We start from the raw sequence: 13,758 nt of genomic DNA, 5'->3' as shown, positions 1-13,758 counted from the left end.
GGAAAGATAATATTTGTAACTCTTGAGACTTTTCTCAGTATTTGGGTAGGTGGAGGGATTATACACACACACACACACACACACACACACACACACACACACACACACACACACACATAGACAGAGAGTACAGGTTGAGTTGAATCAGAAGAGATGATATCCATAAAAAAAATAGAATTAAGAGGTGAAAGAGGAAAATATAGGAAGCAGAAAGGGAGAAATGGAATGGGGCAAACTATCACTCATAAAAGAGATAAGAAAAATCTTTTTCAAAGGAAGAGTAAAGGGAGGAGGTGAGAGGGGAAAAGTGAAACTTACTTTCCTTACATATGGCTTAAGGAGGGAATAACATGCTAACTAAATTTGGTATAAAAATCTATCTTACACTACAGAAAAGTAGGGGAGAAGGGGAAAAGTAGGGTGAGGGTGATGATAGAAGGGTGGACAAATGGGAGAAGGGAGTAACTAGAAGTAAACATTTTGGGAAAGGGACAAGGTCAAATGAGACAATAGAATAAATGGGGGATGGGGTAGGATGGAGGGAGATACAGTTAGTCTTACACAACATGACTGTTATGGAAGTCTTATGCAAAATGACACATATATAGCCTGTATTGAATTGCTTGCCTTCTCAGTTGGGATGGGTGGGGAGGGAGGAAGGGAGAGAAGTTGGAATTCAAAGTATTAGAAATGAATGTTGAGAATTGTTATTGCATGTAACTGGGAAATAAGAAATACAAGTAATGGAGTATAGAAATTTATCTTGCCCTGCAAGGAAAATGAGAAGATGGGGGTAAGGGAAGGGTGGGGTGTGATAGAAGGGAGGGCACATTGAGGGAAGGGGTAATCAGAATGCAAGGTGTTATAAGGTGGGGGGAGGGGGAGAGAAAAATTGGAACTGAAAGTGTTGTGGAAATGAATGTTGAAATTTAAAAATAGATAAATAAAACTATTAAAACAACAAATAAGCAAAACCCTATGCATCATTGTCAGAGATGGTTGCCTTGTGAGACCATCAACTCAAGTATAGTAAGAATAGGAGAATGATCCCTCTTGGATCATCATATTACAAATCCTGAAGGGCTGAGAGAGGAGTGTAACACCAGTCATGGCAGCACACATGAAGACTGCTGTTGTGAATAATTTTAAGGGTCTAATCACATAGTATAATGAACTCTTTATTCAGCAATAAACTAAACATTGTTCAGCATAACATTCATAGCAATATCCTTAAACAAAACATATTTAATACATACATACATATATATATATATATATATATATATATGTCATAACACTTAGTGTATCATATGGCACATCTCCCAAAGTCAGGGGGTCTCAGTCTAGGGTCTTCCTAGCACAATGCATCCTTAAGCGGTAGCAGAAAATACCACACCATTCACCCCTAGGTCACTCTAAGAACAATCTCCTTAATCAATACACAGTGTCGGAGTAAAGTCCTCTGTCATCTTGACTTGGGGCTGACTTCCAAACCTCATGGCTCCTCCTCCTTGGGCCAACTGCTCCCAGCTCTTGCTTGGGTTCACACTGTAGCACCAACATAATGTTCACAATGCCTATGGCAGCTGTGAATATGCTACTGCAATGCTGAATCATGAAATACAGCAGACCCTCTACATGGGAGACAGAACCAAAACATTCATTCAAACAACACAAAGTTGAATCCCAATACTAGAAAGCCAAATCCATCATAGTAACAAAAAAAAAAAAATCTATACACAGTAGCCATGCAGAGGGCAACACAGTCCGCAAACCTTCCTTCTGCTTGACTCCTTGTCTCAGCTCGCTTGCACTGTTCCATTCCAAAGTCTTTACATTTCTCCCTGATAGCAAGCTCTGGGGGCTCCTACCTGCAGCTTCTGTTTCTAGGAAAACAAAGCTTAACAGGGCTATAACAATATTAATACACCTTACCAGCAATATAATATCAATTCACTCATATAGACTAACAGACAGGGCTTCTGTCTGAGAAATTAACACAGATCAACAGGGCTCCCACATCACAAACGTTCTTTCTGTTAGCCCTCCCCATGAGCAAGTTCCCACAGCCTGCTCACACTTCCTTCTCTCAGTTCTGCCTTCTGACTGCTCTACTCTTTCTCCAAGCAATACATATATTTATATTTACACACACACTGTTTCCAATCAAAGATTTGTGATTGATTCAATCAATGGAACTTGATTAGCTAAAATTCAATCCAGAACAGCAGCAAAAAAAAAAAAAAAAAAAAAAAAAAAAAATCCTCCTTTGTTTGCTGTTACAATACTAAAGAGAACACAGATGAGAAATCAGTCGTAGTGAATGAAATGGATAAATCATATCCCTGCACTAGAAGTAATACAATTGCTCTGGTATTAAGTCACTAATACAAATGGTATTTAAAAGAGAAGAAAACATAAGAGAAGTGAAAAAAATCTTAGCTTTTGTTTGTAGTGAGAAAGGTAACCAGGATAACATACATAACTACCAACATATAGTACCTTTTTCAACTATACAAAATCTCTTTGAGGGTCATCTATTCATGAATCAAGGACATTCTCAATGAGGGTATTTATAGGAGTAAGCAGGCTTTTGTAAGCAATATTCAACAATGGGCTATTTCTTTATCATTTCATAACTAACTGAAAAATATAGAGAATATGGACTGAAAATTTCTAATATCTAGAATTAGGGGATTTGACTGAAATCTAAAGTTCTACCAAAGTCTAAATCAATGAATTTATGAACACTTTTTCATATAAAGGCATCAGCCTGATCCTTTGGAGAATTTTTTTTTCCTAGAGGGAGAAGGCTGCTGCCCCACTCAAAATAGAAAGAACACACATTTACTGCAGGAAATGAGGGAGATGTGTGTACAAGGCTTCATTAAAAAAGTTTCAAGAAATCATAATACAATTAAAATATTTTCCCACAGGTATATTAAAGAAATGTGGTATGTATGTGTATTTCCCTAGGAAAGCAAAAGCTTAAACATGGCATCTCAGATCATAGTTTTCTGTGATTATGCCAATAAGCTATTTATGGCTTACTTCATATTGGGCATCTCTAGACATGGAAGGTGAACCAACGGACTGGCAATGGCTTTGTTTTCAGAATTTAATTGAAAAACCTGCTAGGATTCAGGCTTCTTTTACTGGAGGGAGAAGGTCACCTAGGTTCAGAAATATCATTGCATTATTCCCACTTGCAATAAAGGACCATTTTAGCTTTTGTTATTAAAGGTTTCAAGATCCAATTATGGATACAAAAGCCCTTGTTTTCTTTTTGGTTTTGTCAACTCTTTGAAAATTCTAGGCTTCATAGACACTTCCACTAGAGGGCGTACAGGGGACAGGAAAGGAATGAAAACAAATCAATCATTTTTTTTAAATTGGCCAAAGTTCTGTGAACTAAAAGATTTTATAAAAGGTACGGAGTGCTAGGACACCTAAATATTTACTTTGAAGCATTAGTCAATGTTTATTTACTAACCCCAATACTTCCAAAAAGTATATGACACGGCCATATGGTCAAAGATTTAGATCTGGGAGGATCTCAAGAGTCCTTAAATCTAATCTTTTCAGTTTACAGAGGAATAAATTGAAACCTACACATAAGTTAAATGATTTCCTTAAATTCAGTGGTTGAGCCAGGATTCAAACCCAGGTTCTATGATTTCAGACCCCGTGCTCTTTCCAGTGAGCATCCACAACATTGCCCACTGATTTGTGAATTCAACACAGGAAATAGCTTACAGGCTGACTTGCTAGATAGGTACCAAAAGAGTTAAATTACATTTAATTTTCAGAGGGAAATAATACCATGATATTATGTAGTATAAGTGTTAATACTTAATCTGTACTTACTCTGCAATCTCATCAATTTGGAATTTACTGTAATGAGCAGAACAGAACTTACCCATGCCTACTTATCCTGTGCCAGTTTTGCTTGAGTCTGTCAATAAATGCCTGAGGGAGTATATCAAGCATATTGGCTTTCTGTGCTTTTACTTACTATCACAAAGAAAACAGAGAACCAATTGGATTGTACACCAAGCATCATTCACCCTTGTCCCAGACTGTCCCATCTTCTATTTGAATCATACATGTCCCTATTACCTTTTATTCTTGTTTTTTAAAGTTCTTCACTTATATATTACAACCTGCTCATACTCACCAAAGAACTGTCCATTATCCTCTGTGTGATTATACTTTTCAGTTCTTTCAAGATGGTTGGGTCCTATGCCATTCAAAAGCATAGCACTAAGAGAAGATTTAAAAGTAGCTGTTTAAAATTTTATTTTTAGTTTGAACTTAAACAGATATAATCATGAATATGCTAATTAACAAAGAAGAGAAATAAGATTGTGTATGAAATTGTGAACTTTTGTTATATATGTTTTTTTATGTTTGTATTACATTTGTTATGAAAGTACCAAAAATGTTTTGTTGTCTGTATTCACCTTTGAACTTCCTTCTCCTTGCTTCTGTGTGTTTTTAAATGTTTCTTTGCTTCTCTGTGTTAATATCAATACTCATCTGCTCCCTCCAAAATCCATTCCAAATATTTATTTATTTATTTAATTTATTTATTTTTAGATTTCAACATTCATTTCCACAAAATATTGAATTTCAATTTCTCTCCTCATCTCTCCTCTTCCCTCACTCCATAACACCTTGCATTCTGGTTGCCCATTCCCTCAATTTGACTTCCCTTCTATCACATCCCACCCTTCCCTTAACCCCATCTTCTGTCTTTTCTTGAAGGGCAAGATAGATTTTTATACTCCATTACCTGTATTTCTTATTTTCCAGTTACATGCAGTAACAATTCTCAACATTCATTCCTAATACTTTGAATTCCAACTTCTCTCCCTTTCTCCCTCCCCACCCATCCCCACTGAGGAGGCAAGCAATTCAATACAGGCTATATATGTGTCATTTTGCATAAGACTTCCATAATAGTCATGTTGTGTAAGACTAATTATATTGCCCTCCATCCTACCCTGTCCTCCATTTATTCTATTCTCTCATTTGACCTTGTCCCTTCCCCAAAATGTTTACTTCTAATTACTCCCTTCTCCCATTTGTCCTCCCTTCTATCATCACCCTCACCCCACTTTTCCCCTTCTCCCCTATTTTCCTGTAGTGTAAGCTAGACTTTCATACCAAACTGAGTGAGCATTTTATTCCCTCCTTAAGCCATATATGAGGAGAGTAAGTTTCACTTTTCCCCTCTCACCTTCTCCCTTTTCCCCTCCATTGAAAAAAAAAGATTTTTCTTATCTCTTTTATGAGTGATAGTTTGCCCCATTCCATTTCTCCCTTTCTCCTCTCAATATATTCCTCTCTCACACCTTAATTTTATTTTTTGTAGATATCATTCCTTCTGATTGAATCCAATCTGTTCTCTCTGTCTCTATGTGTGTGTGTGTGTGTGTGTGTGTGTGTGTGTGTGTGTGTGTGTGTGTGTGTGTGTAATCCTTCCACCTAGCCAAATACTGAGAAAAGTCTCAAGAGTTACAAATATTATCTTTCCATTTAGGAATGTAAACAGTTCAACTTTAGAAAGTCCTTTATGATTTCTCTTTCCTGTTTACCTTTTCATGCTTCTCTTGACTCTTGCTTGGAAGTCAAGTTTGCTATTCAGTTTTGGTCTTTTCATCAAGAATGCTTGAAAGTCCTCTATGTCATTGAATGACCATTTTTTTCCCTTGAAGTATTATACTCAGTTTTTCTTGGTAAGTGATGCTTGGTTTTAGTCCCAGTTGCTTTGACTTCTGGAGTATCCTATTCCAAGCCCATCAATCCCTTAATGTAAAAGCTGCCAGATCTTGTTTTATCTTGATTTTATTTCCACAATACTCAAATTATTTCTTTCTAGCTTCCTGCAATATTTTCTCCTTCACCTGGAAACTCTGAAATTTGGCCACAATATTCCTAGGAGTTTCTCTTTTTGAGTCTCTTTCAGGAGGTGATCAGTAGATTCTTTCAATATTTATTTTGCCCTCTGGTTCTAGAATAATTTAATGAAAGATAATGTCTAGGTTTTTTGGTTTTTTTTGATCATGGCTTTCAGGTATTCCCAAAATTTTTGTATTGTCTCTCCTGGATCTATTTCCCAGGTCAGTTGTTTTTCCAATGAGATATTTCACATTATCTTGAATTTTTTCATTTCTTTAGTTTTATTTTGCAACTTCTTGATTTATCAAGTAGTCATTAGCATCTCTTAACTCCACTCTCATTTTTAAACAACTATTTTCTTCAGTGGTCTTTTGAACCTCCTTTTCCATTTGGCTAATTCTGCTTTCTAAAGACTTCTTCTCATTGGCTTTTTGGAACTCTTTTTCCAATTGAGTTAGCCTCTTTTTAAAAGTGTTATTTTCCTTAGCATTTTTTTGGCTCTCCTTTGGCAAACTGCTGACTTGCTTTTCAAGCTCTTCCATGGCCTGGGCCCATTACATATTCGTTTTTCAGGTACTGGAGGGAAAAGCCTTGACTTCCTCTGGCAGTTTGCTTTGTTCTTCCTCATCTGAAAGTATAGAAAGAAATACTTGTTCACCAAGAAAGTAACCTTCTGTGGTCTTATTTTTTTCCCCTTTTTGGGGCATTTTCCCAGCCAGTTACTTGACTTCTGAATCCTTTGTCAAAAGGAGCGTCCTCGTGTTCCTGCTCACCCCAGGATTGTACCCAGGGCTGAGATTCAGATCAGCTGCTCAATTCCCCCAGAGGCTTTATGCTTAGTGCTCCAACAATGGAACAATGGATGCTGACTGCTGCCTGCCTTCCATGGCCTCCAGAAGCCTCTGCAGCCCATCATCTGCCACCACATTGGGCTAAGGCCAGGGTTGGACTCTGCTCCTTTTTGCTCAGGTTGAAAAAGCCTTCTCAATGATCTTTGGCACCTGTGGGTTGAGGGATCTGTGAATCGCTGTTCCTTCCAGGCATTTCATCCCTGAAGCCTGCTCTGATCCTGCTCCTCCCAGAGTAGCATGGCCAAGGCTGATCTGGGCTTCACTCTGCATCTGATGTGAAAGACCTTTCCTGTCAGCCTTCCAGGTCATCCTGGGCTGGAAATCTCCTCCATTCCATCCTTCTTTGGCTTCTGCTGCTTTAGAATTTGTTGAGAGTCATTCTTTGCAGGTATTTTACGGACTGTGGGGGAAGAGCCAAAGTATGTATGTCTTTCTACTCCACCATCTTGGCTTTGCCCCCCCCCCCGCCCATTTTTTTTAAAGGAAAGAAAACAACTCTTGTAACAAATAAGAAAGTCAAGCTAAATAAATCCATACATATATTTGCCATTTATACATACATATGTGTATATATATACAGACATATATATACGCATATGTATGTATGCACACATATATACCTCATTCTGTATCATGAGTTTATCATTCTTTTCTGAGGTGATGGGTAGCATACTTCTACTTTGCATGTCCTTTGGAATCATGATTGTTTGCAGCATCAATCAGAGCTATTACATCTTTTCATAGTTGTTTTCCTTAACAAATTATAGTCATTTAATAATATTTTTCTCTTGATTCTGCTCATTTTGAAGTATCAGTTCATACAAGTCTTCTCAAGATTCTTTGAATCTCTCCCTTTTATCATTTCTTAAGGTTCAGTGTTATTCTATTACTTCATATGTCCTAATTTGTAGTTATTCTTTAATTGATGGAAACTTTTCTTTACAATTCTTAGCTACAACCAAAAGTATTCATAAATATGCCTATGAGTTTTTTTTCACTCTGTCTTTGACTTCTTTAGGCCCTTGATTTCTCACTCATCTTATTGTAAGTCTCAATTATTTCTTGATTTTAAATAATGCTAGCTTTGATTTCAGTTACAGCTTGTTATACTAAGGAGCATTCCTTTATTCTTATTCTTTTAAATATATTTAACATAAATGAGACCTTGTGAAGACAAATATTGACAAACATGGATGAATGAATAAATAAATAAGTAAAACTTATTAAGACTTACTATATGTCAAGAATTGGGCTAGATACTAGGGCTACAAGCTTTTTTTTTAAGTGACAGTTTTTGCCCTCAGGGAGCTTCAGTGTCAACAAGGGAAACAGTACAGTTAGAAGTTTGGTGATCATGGAGGTGAGTGCATCAGGTATAGTTAGGGACTCCTCGTGTCAGAACTGTTTGTCTCACCTGGCCCTGAGAAACCAAACAATAGAGATCTTGTTTTTCTTAAAATTATTTTTGTATTATGAGATAATCCTTGATACAGAGTGCTTTTGCTCACTCCCAGACTGCCTTTGCTCACTCCCTTATCTCCTTTCCCAGATGTTACCCTATGTTACATGACAATCCTTGACCAAAGTTGCTTACTCCCTTATCCCCCTTTGCCAAAAATGGCTCTTGTATACTTATTCCTTGTTGCTCGGGTAGATTTTCCGTGGATAAATTTTACCCTCAAGGTTCAGCCAATGGGCTAAGAGAAAGGGGGTTAGAGTGGGGATATTGTGGTCAGGGTCTACAAAAACTGTCATGCAGAGCACACCCTCACCCTCCTCAGTTATCGTTATATTGAGCACAGGTGGGAGCGCCTTTTCTCAAGAATGCTGAATAAATATCTTTCTTTTTTACTCCTTTGGTCATGACTCTAATTTTACTAATGAGGTCATCCCACACAGAGTGTTGTGGATGAAAGTCACCAATGATAGTGGAAGTCACCATTGAATTCTGGAAGAGCCAGTGTAGAGCTTTTAAGTATGTTCTAAGGAATGCTAGGTTCAGTCAGGAATTGTAGATCAGCAGTGGGGGACAGATGGTAGGATGACATGGATGGATGACTGGATGGGATATGAAGTTGAAACATAATGACTTGTTTGGCAATTTATTTGATATAAGGAGAAGAGAGGAAGAGTTAAAGGTAAGTACAAATTATGAACCTGGTTGACTCTAAGGATTTGTTTCTTTCTTCCCATTCAGGTAGTTACTTCTCAAATTCATGTAATCATCACTGCTGACCTAGACAATTATAATGACCTCTGAATTGTTCTGCCTACTTAATAATGGCTAACCTTTACATAAACACCTATGATAGGCTAAGCTATTTACAATTATTATCTCATTTGTTACTCACAATAACCCTAGGAGGTAGGTGCTATTATTATTCCCATTTTACAGATGAGGATACTGTGATTTAACTCAGAGTCACCCAGCTAGGAAATAAGTGTCTGAGGCCAGATCAAAGCTCAGTTATTCCTGACTTCAGGTCGAGGACTCTATTCTCATTTCTCTCCTCCCAAATCTGTCCTCAACAAAGCTGTTGGTTTCATATTCCTAAACAACAGGTATTTTCATGCTATTCTATTAATTAATTAATTACAAGCATTTAGTAAGCACTAATACTGTGCTATGAGAACTTATTCCAATCAAATCATTCAATTGAACCATCAGAGCCAAGAATATCTGTACATCAACTTGAATCAGTCAATCAAAAGAATTTCAACTAGGTGTATCAAGAAGTCTCCTCAGGTTGGTTGAGAAACTTGGTGAAGCCTTATGGGTTTTGTAGAAGATTAGCAATAGGTTTGGAATTGAGATTCAGGTGTCTGACAGATTGGTAGAAGTCTCCATGTAAGCCACTGAGAATCTCTTGGGAGACAGGAGAAGAACCCAAAGTTCAGTCTCAGCCTCAGTGTCCAGGAGGACCTTGTGAACTTTTCAGGGTCAGAGGATTTTGGATTTTTCATCTGCATCTTAGTCCTTTCAGTGTCTTTCAAAAAGTTAACAATGTTTGCCATTGATAAACTAGACATGTCAAAGGAAAGATATCTTGAAGACTCTATGGAAGAAAAGATGCTCTATCATGCCTATGGGAAAAAAATCATGTGAACCTCACAAAGGATTGATGATAATTTTCAGTAACCAGGAGCTGTGTTTCCCTTTTACCAGATTTGTTGTAAGATTCACCCCATTTTCCCCTAGATTCTGTGTATTCATAGGAGAGTTCTGTAAAGACATTTATAAGGTCATTTGTACTGACTATTTGCTTATACCACCTTGGTAAATGTCCTTTTATAAAAGTTAAGTAATTCTGGCTGAATAATTGATATCAATTGATAATCATGGGAGAAGCAGAGTGGTGGAGGCACACATAAGAAATAGCATTAGAAAATGACCACTTAACCTCGCAAGCCTCTCCCTGGAGCTCAGAGAGGCCATGTAGTGGCAATCTTCTGGGGACCCTAGCAGACAGCTTGAGCAGAAGGCGAGTGGATAGTTACAGAATATGTACTCCAATAGGACAGAAACATAATTATCCTTGCCTTCAGGGAATTTAAGATTCTAATAGGGGAAAATAACATGAACATTCCCTTATTCAAGAGACTTCAGGGGCTCCCTTTTATCTCTGGGATAAAATGCACATTTCTCTTTGGGGAAATTGAAAGCCCTTCCCAATCTGGTTCCAAACTGTATTTCTAAGCTGATTTCCTTTTGCATATGCCTGAAACTCTCCTCAGGGTTTAGTTCAAGTGCCACCTCTTGCAGGAGATTTTCTCCTATTGCCCTTCACCTAGCAGTTAGTACTCCTCACTCAATCCCCATCATTTAACCTAAAATTATTTTGCATTTACTGTTGTCTTTTCCTATTTCTATATCTGCATTTATAGAGCTTTTCTTCAGGAGAATGTAAGCTTCTGGAGGCTGAGTGACTTCATTTTATTGTCTTTGTATTTCTGATGCCTTGCACTATGTGGACATAGAATGTACTTTTGCTAATTTTTAAAGTGGAGGCAGCTGGTGACTCAGTGGGCCTACTGAAAAACAATTCAAATGCAACCTCAAGTACTTCCTAGCTGTATGATCCTGGGCAAGTCACTTAACCTCTATTTTCTTTAATCCACTGAAGAAGGAAATGGCAAACCTTTCCAATATCCTTGCCAAGAATGGACAGTAATGATGTGCTATGGTGTGTGGGGTCATGAAAAATTGGAAACAATTGAATAAGAACAAAATTTTTAAACTAAGATGGTGAAATACCCCTAGCAGGCATTGTCTTTGTACTATAAAACCTGAACAGCTTAAGGGGAGTGACTTAATTCCTCCAAACAGTTAGCTATGTCAAGTTTAGCTTGAGCTTAGTGGTTATAGTTTCCATTTTCCCTTTCAAGGCTAAACAGAAATTCGTTGTCTAGTGAATGATCTTTAAGTCTATGTCCTGACTTGAATTTACAGTCTTTTCCTCTTTAATAAGTCTCAGTCTAGCTTCTGTGGCTTGAGGCTTTGAATTAATATGAAATTGGGGGGTCGAAAGTTTCCCACTAGCCATTTTCTGGGATACTGATAAAAATGATGAATTTAGTTGATCAAATAAAAACTAAATTTATGTAAGTATATATATAATATACATATTATATGCATATGTATATATATACATATATACATATACATGTGTATAATGTGAGCAAAATGAAGCCTCAAATACTGCATAATTCTAAATTTAGCAATTCAGAAACTCCATTTTCCCCATTAAAAACATTCATAATTTCTCTTATATATTTATATAACATTCATAATTTTGATCTTTTAAGAAAGGAACACACATACATCAACTGAACTTCATTCTTTGTAGAAGGGCCAATGAAACCTCCTACATGTGTAACCCTGATACGTGCCAAACTGGGAAAATCTGAAATTATGATTGTATATTATTGATGTTTTTTCCTCCTCATAATAAGCAATAACCTTCAAGGAGTTAAAGGAATTCACTGATAGTTATGGGGCTGAGTTGGTTTGTTGCTAAAAGAAGACTCTCACCTCTAATTGAAGCTATGGGATGTGTGAGCATAAATTAAGAGAGTTGTTTAACAGATTATTCTCAGCTTGTTAGTAGGGATTTTTTTCTTCTTCCTTTGGGTTTTTAAAATATTACAACAAAATCCATTTACAGACGTCCTGAAACCCATGTGGTTATGTTCAGTGAAAATCTTCCCCCCTCCCAGCTCCAAAGTACCTAATATCCAATTCAAGATGGGTCTCAACATTATGAATGCCATTGTACAGACCTAAACATTGGGTGCCTATTTCCTTGCCTACTTAAGGTAACTTAAGGGCTTCTGATGTTGGAATAGAAACTCGCTTTACCTACCCAGATAAGATGTCTGTAACTTCAAGAGTTTCCTAATCTCCAGAGGTTAAATGACTTACCCACCATTACACAGCTACTGTCAATGATAAGATCCAATTCCATGTCTTCTTAACTTCTTAACCCACACTCTCTTTTTTCCAGGCCTAAATAACATATGGCCTGCCAAAGGGTTTGGGGCAGCTTTCTCATGACCTACTACCATTGGCAACCAACTACCATCAGTCTGTCTCTAGCCTAACCTATCTGCAGCCTGAAGAAGTTTAGCCTATTTTAATTTTGGCCCCTACCTATTGCCAAGTTGCGCTAGTCTGATTTATTCCAAGCTGCATCCCCTTTGTTTCCTTAGCTGAAATCAAAATGAGTTCTATACTTCTCCCATTTTTAACCACAAAGGAAAAAACCAATGCAAGTCAGATAAACTAAAAAGAACAAGATCCGTTCTAGCTACTGATAAACAATTCTTGCCAACACAGCAAACATTAGCTACGCTGCTTACAGTAATAAAGGCATGGTATTTGCTCGTTTCTAAGGAAGCTGTTTATGTTGGTAAATTTTACTATAAACAGTGTTTATTTGAGAAGAGCTTGAGAAAACCAACAAGTGCCATGATTTGTTCATGCCACCTGCAAAAAGGCAGTTATGGGGTGACATGGTAACTTTTCTGTTCTCAGTTTCTTTTTAGAATAGATTATATATGAGAAGTATATGTGTGGAGAGGCTTTTAAAAGAAATGCACATTATAGATGGAGACATTTGTGCATATATATACATATGGACATTTGTGTGTATATACACATATATATACATATATACACATACACATACACACATATATATATACATACACACATATATGTGTATGTTGAATAGGGAGCTGACGTGGGTGTTAGGAAAACGTGAATAGAATGCCCACACTGATCAGCTATTGTAGACAAGTCACAAACTCTAAATGCACAGGGCAATCTCCTAAGACAGAAAGAAGGTCTACAGGAGGCAGATGTGTTTCAGTGCAGAATGATTTCCCATTGCCAATTCTATATGCCAATGAAATCCCAGGTTAGGTTATATTTATATATAAGCTCATATACAGGGTGACCCAAAAGTTTTAGTGTGGTTTTAAACTTTAATAGCTTATAGCTTTAATAGCTTAAAACCATACTAAGACTTGGAGACATGTTGTACATGTACACAAACATAATGCATACATAGAGTATATACATGCATTATGAATGAGTGCTGAAATGTACATACACATGCAAATGCAGAGCAGAAAGCATGCTGAACTTAGAATCAGGAAGACCTAGCTGCTTTATAAATCCTGTCTCTCACACTTACTAGTTGTTTGACCTTGGACAAATCACTCAATTGATCTGAGTATCAGGCAACCCACGATGATTCATCTATTAAAAACAGGGTGTCATGTGCCTTGGGGAAAGGCACCTTGAGTTCCCCACTGTAATTAGACATGTATCCACATGTGATGATGTGGACTTGAATATGCCTGTGTTGCACAGCTTGTAAAGGAATACTTTTGATAACGTATCAACCCAAGTTCTTTTGAGTGGAAGGTCTTAAAGCATTCTAGGTCTTTAAGCAATCAGCAAAGTACCATCTGCAGACAAAGAGACCCAGGAGGAGTC

This window comes from Notamacropus eugenii, chromosome 3 (genome assembly GCF_028372415.1).
Source record: "Notamacropus eugenii isolate mMacEug1 chromosome 3, mMacEug1.pri_v2, whole genome shotgun sequence".
NCBI lineage: Eukaryota > Metazoa > Chordata > Mammalia > Diprotodontia > Macropodidae > Notamacropus > Notamacropus eugenii.
The sequence above is the reverse complement of the archived record's forward strand: the minus strand, read 5'-3'. Positions refer to the sequence as shown.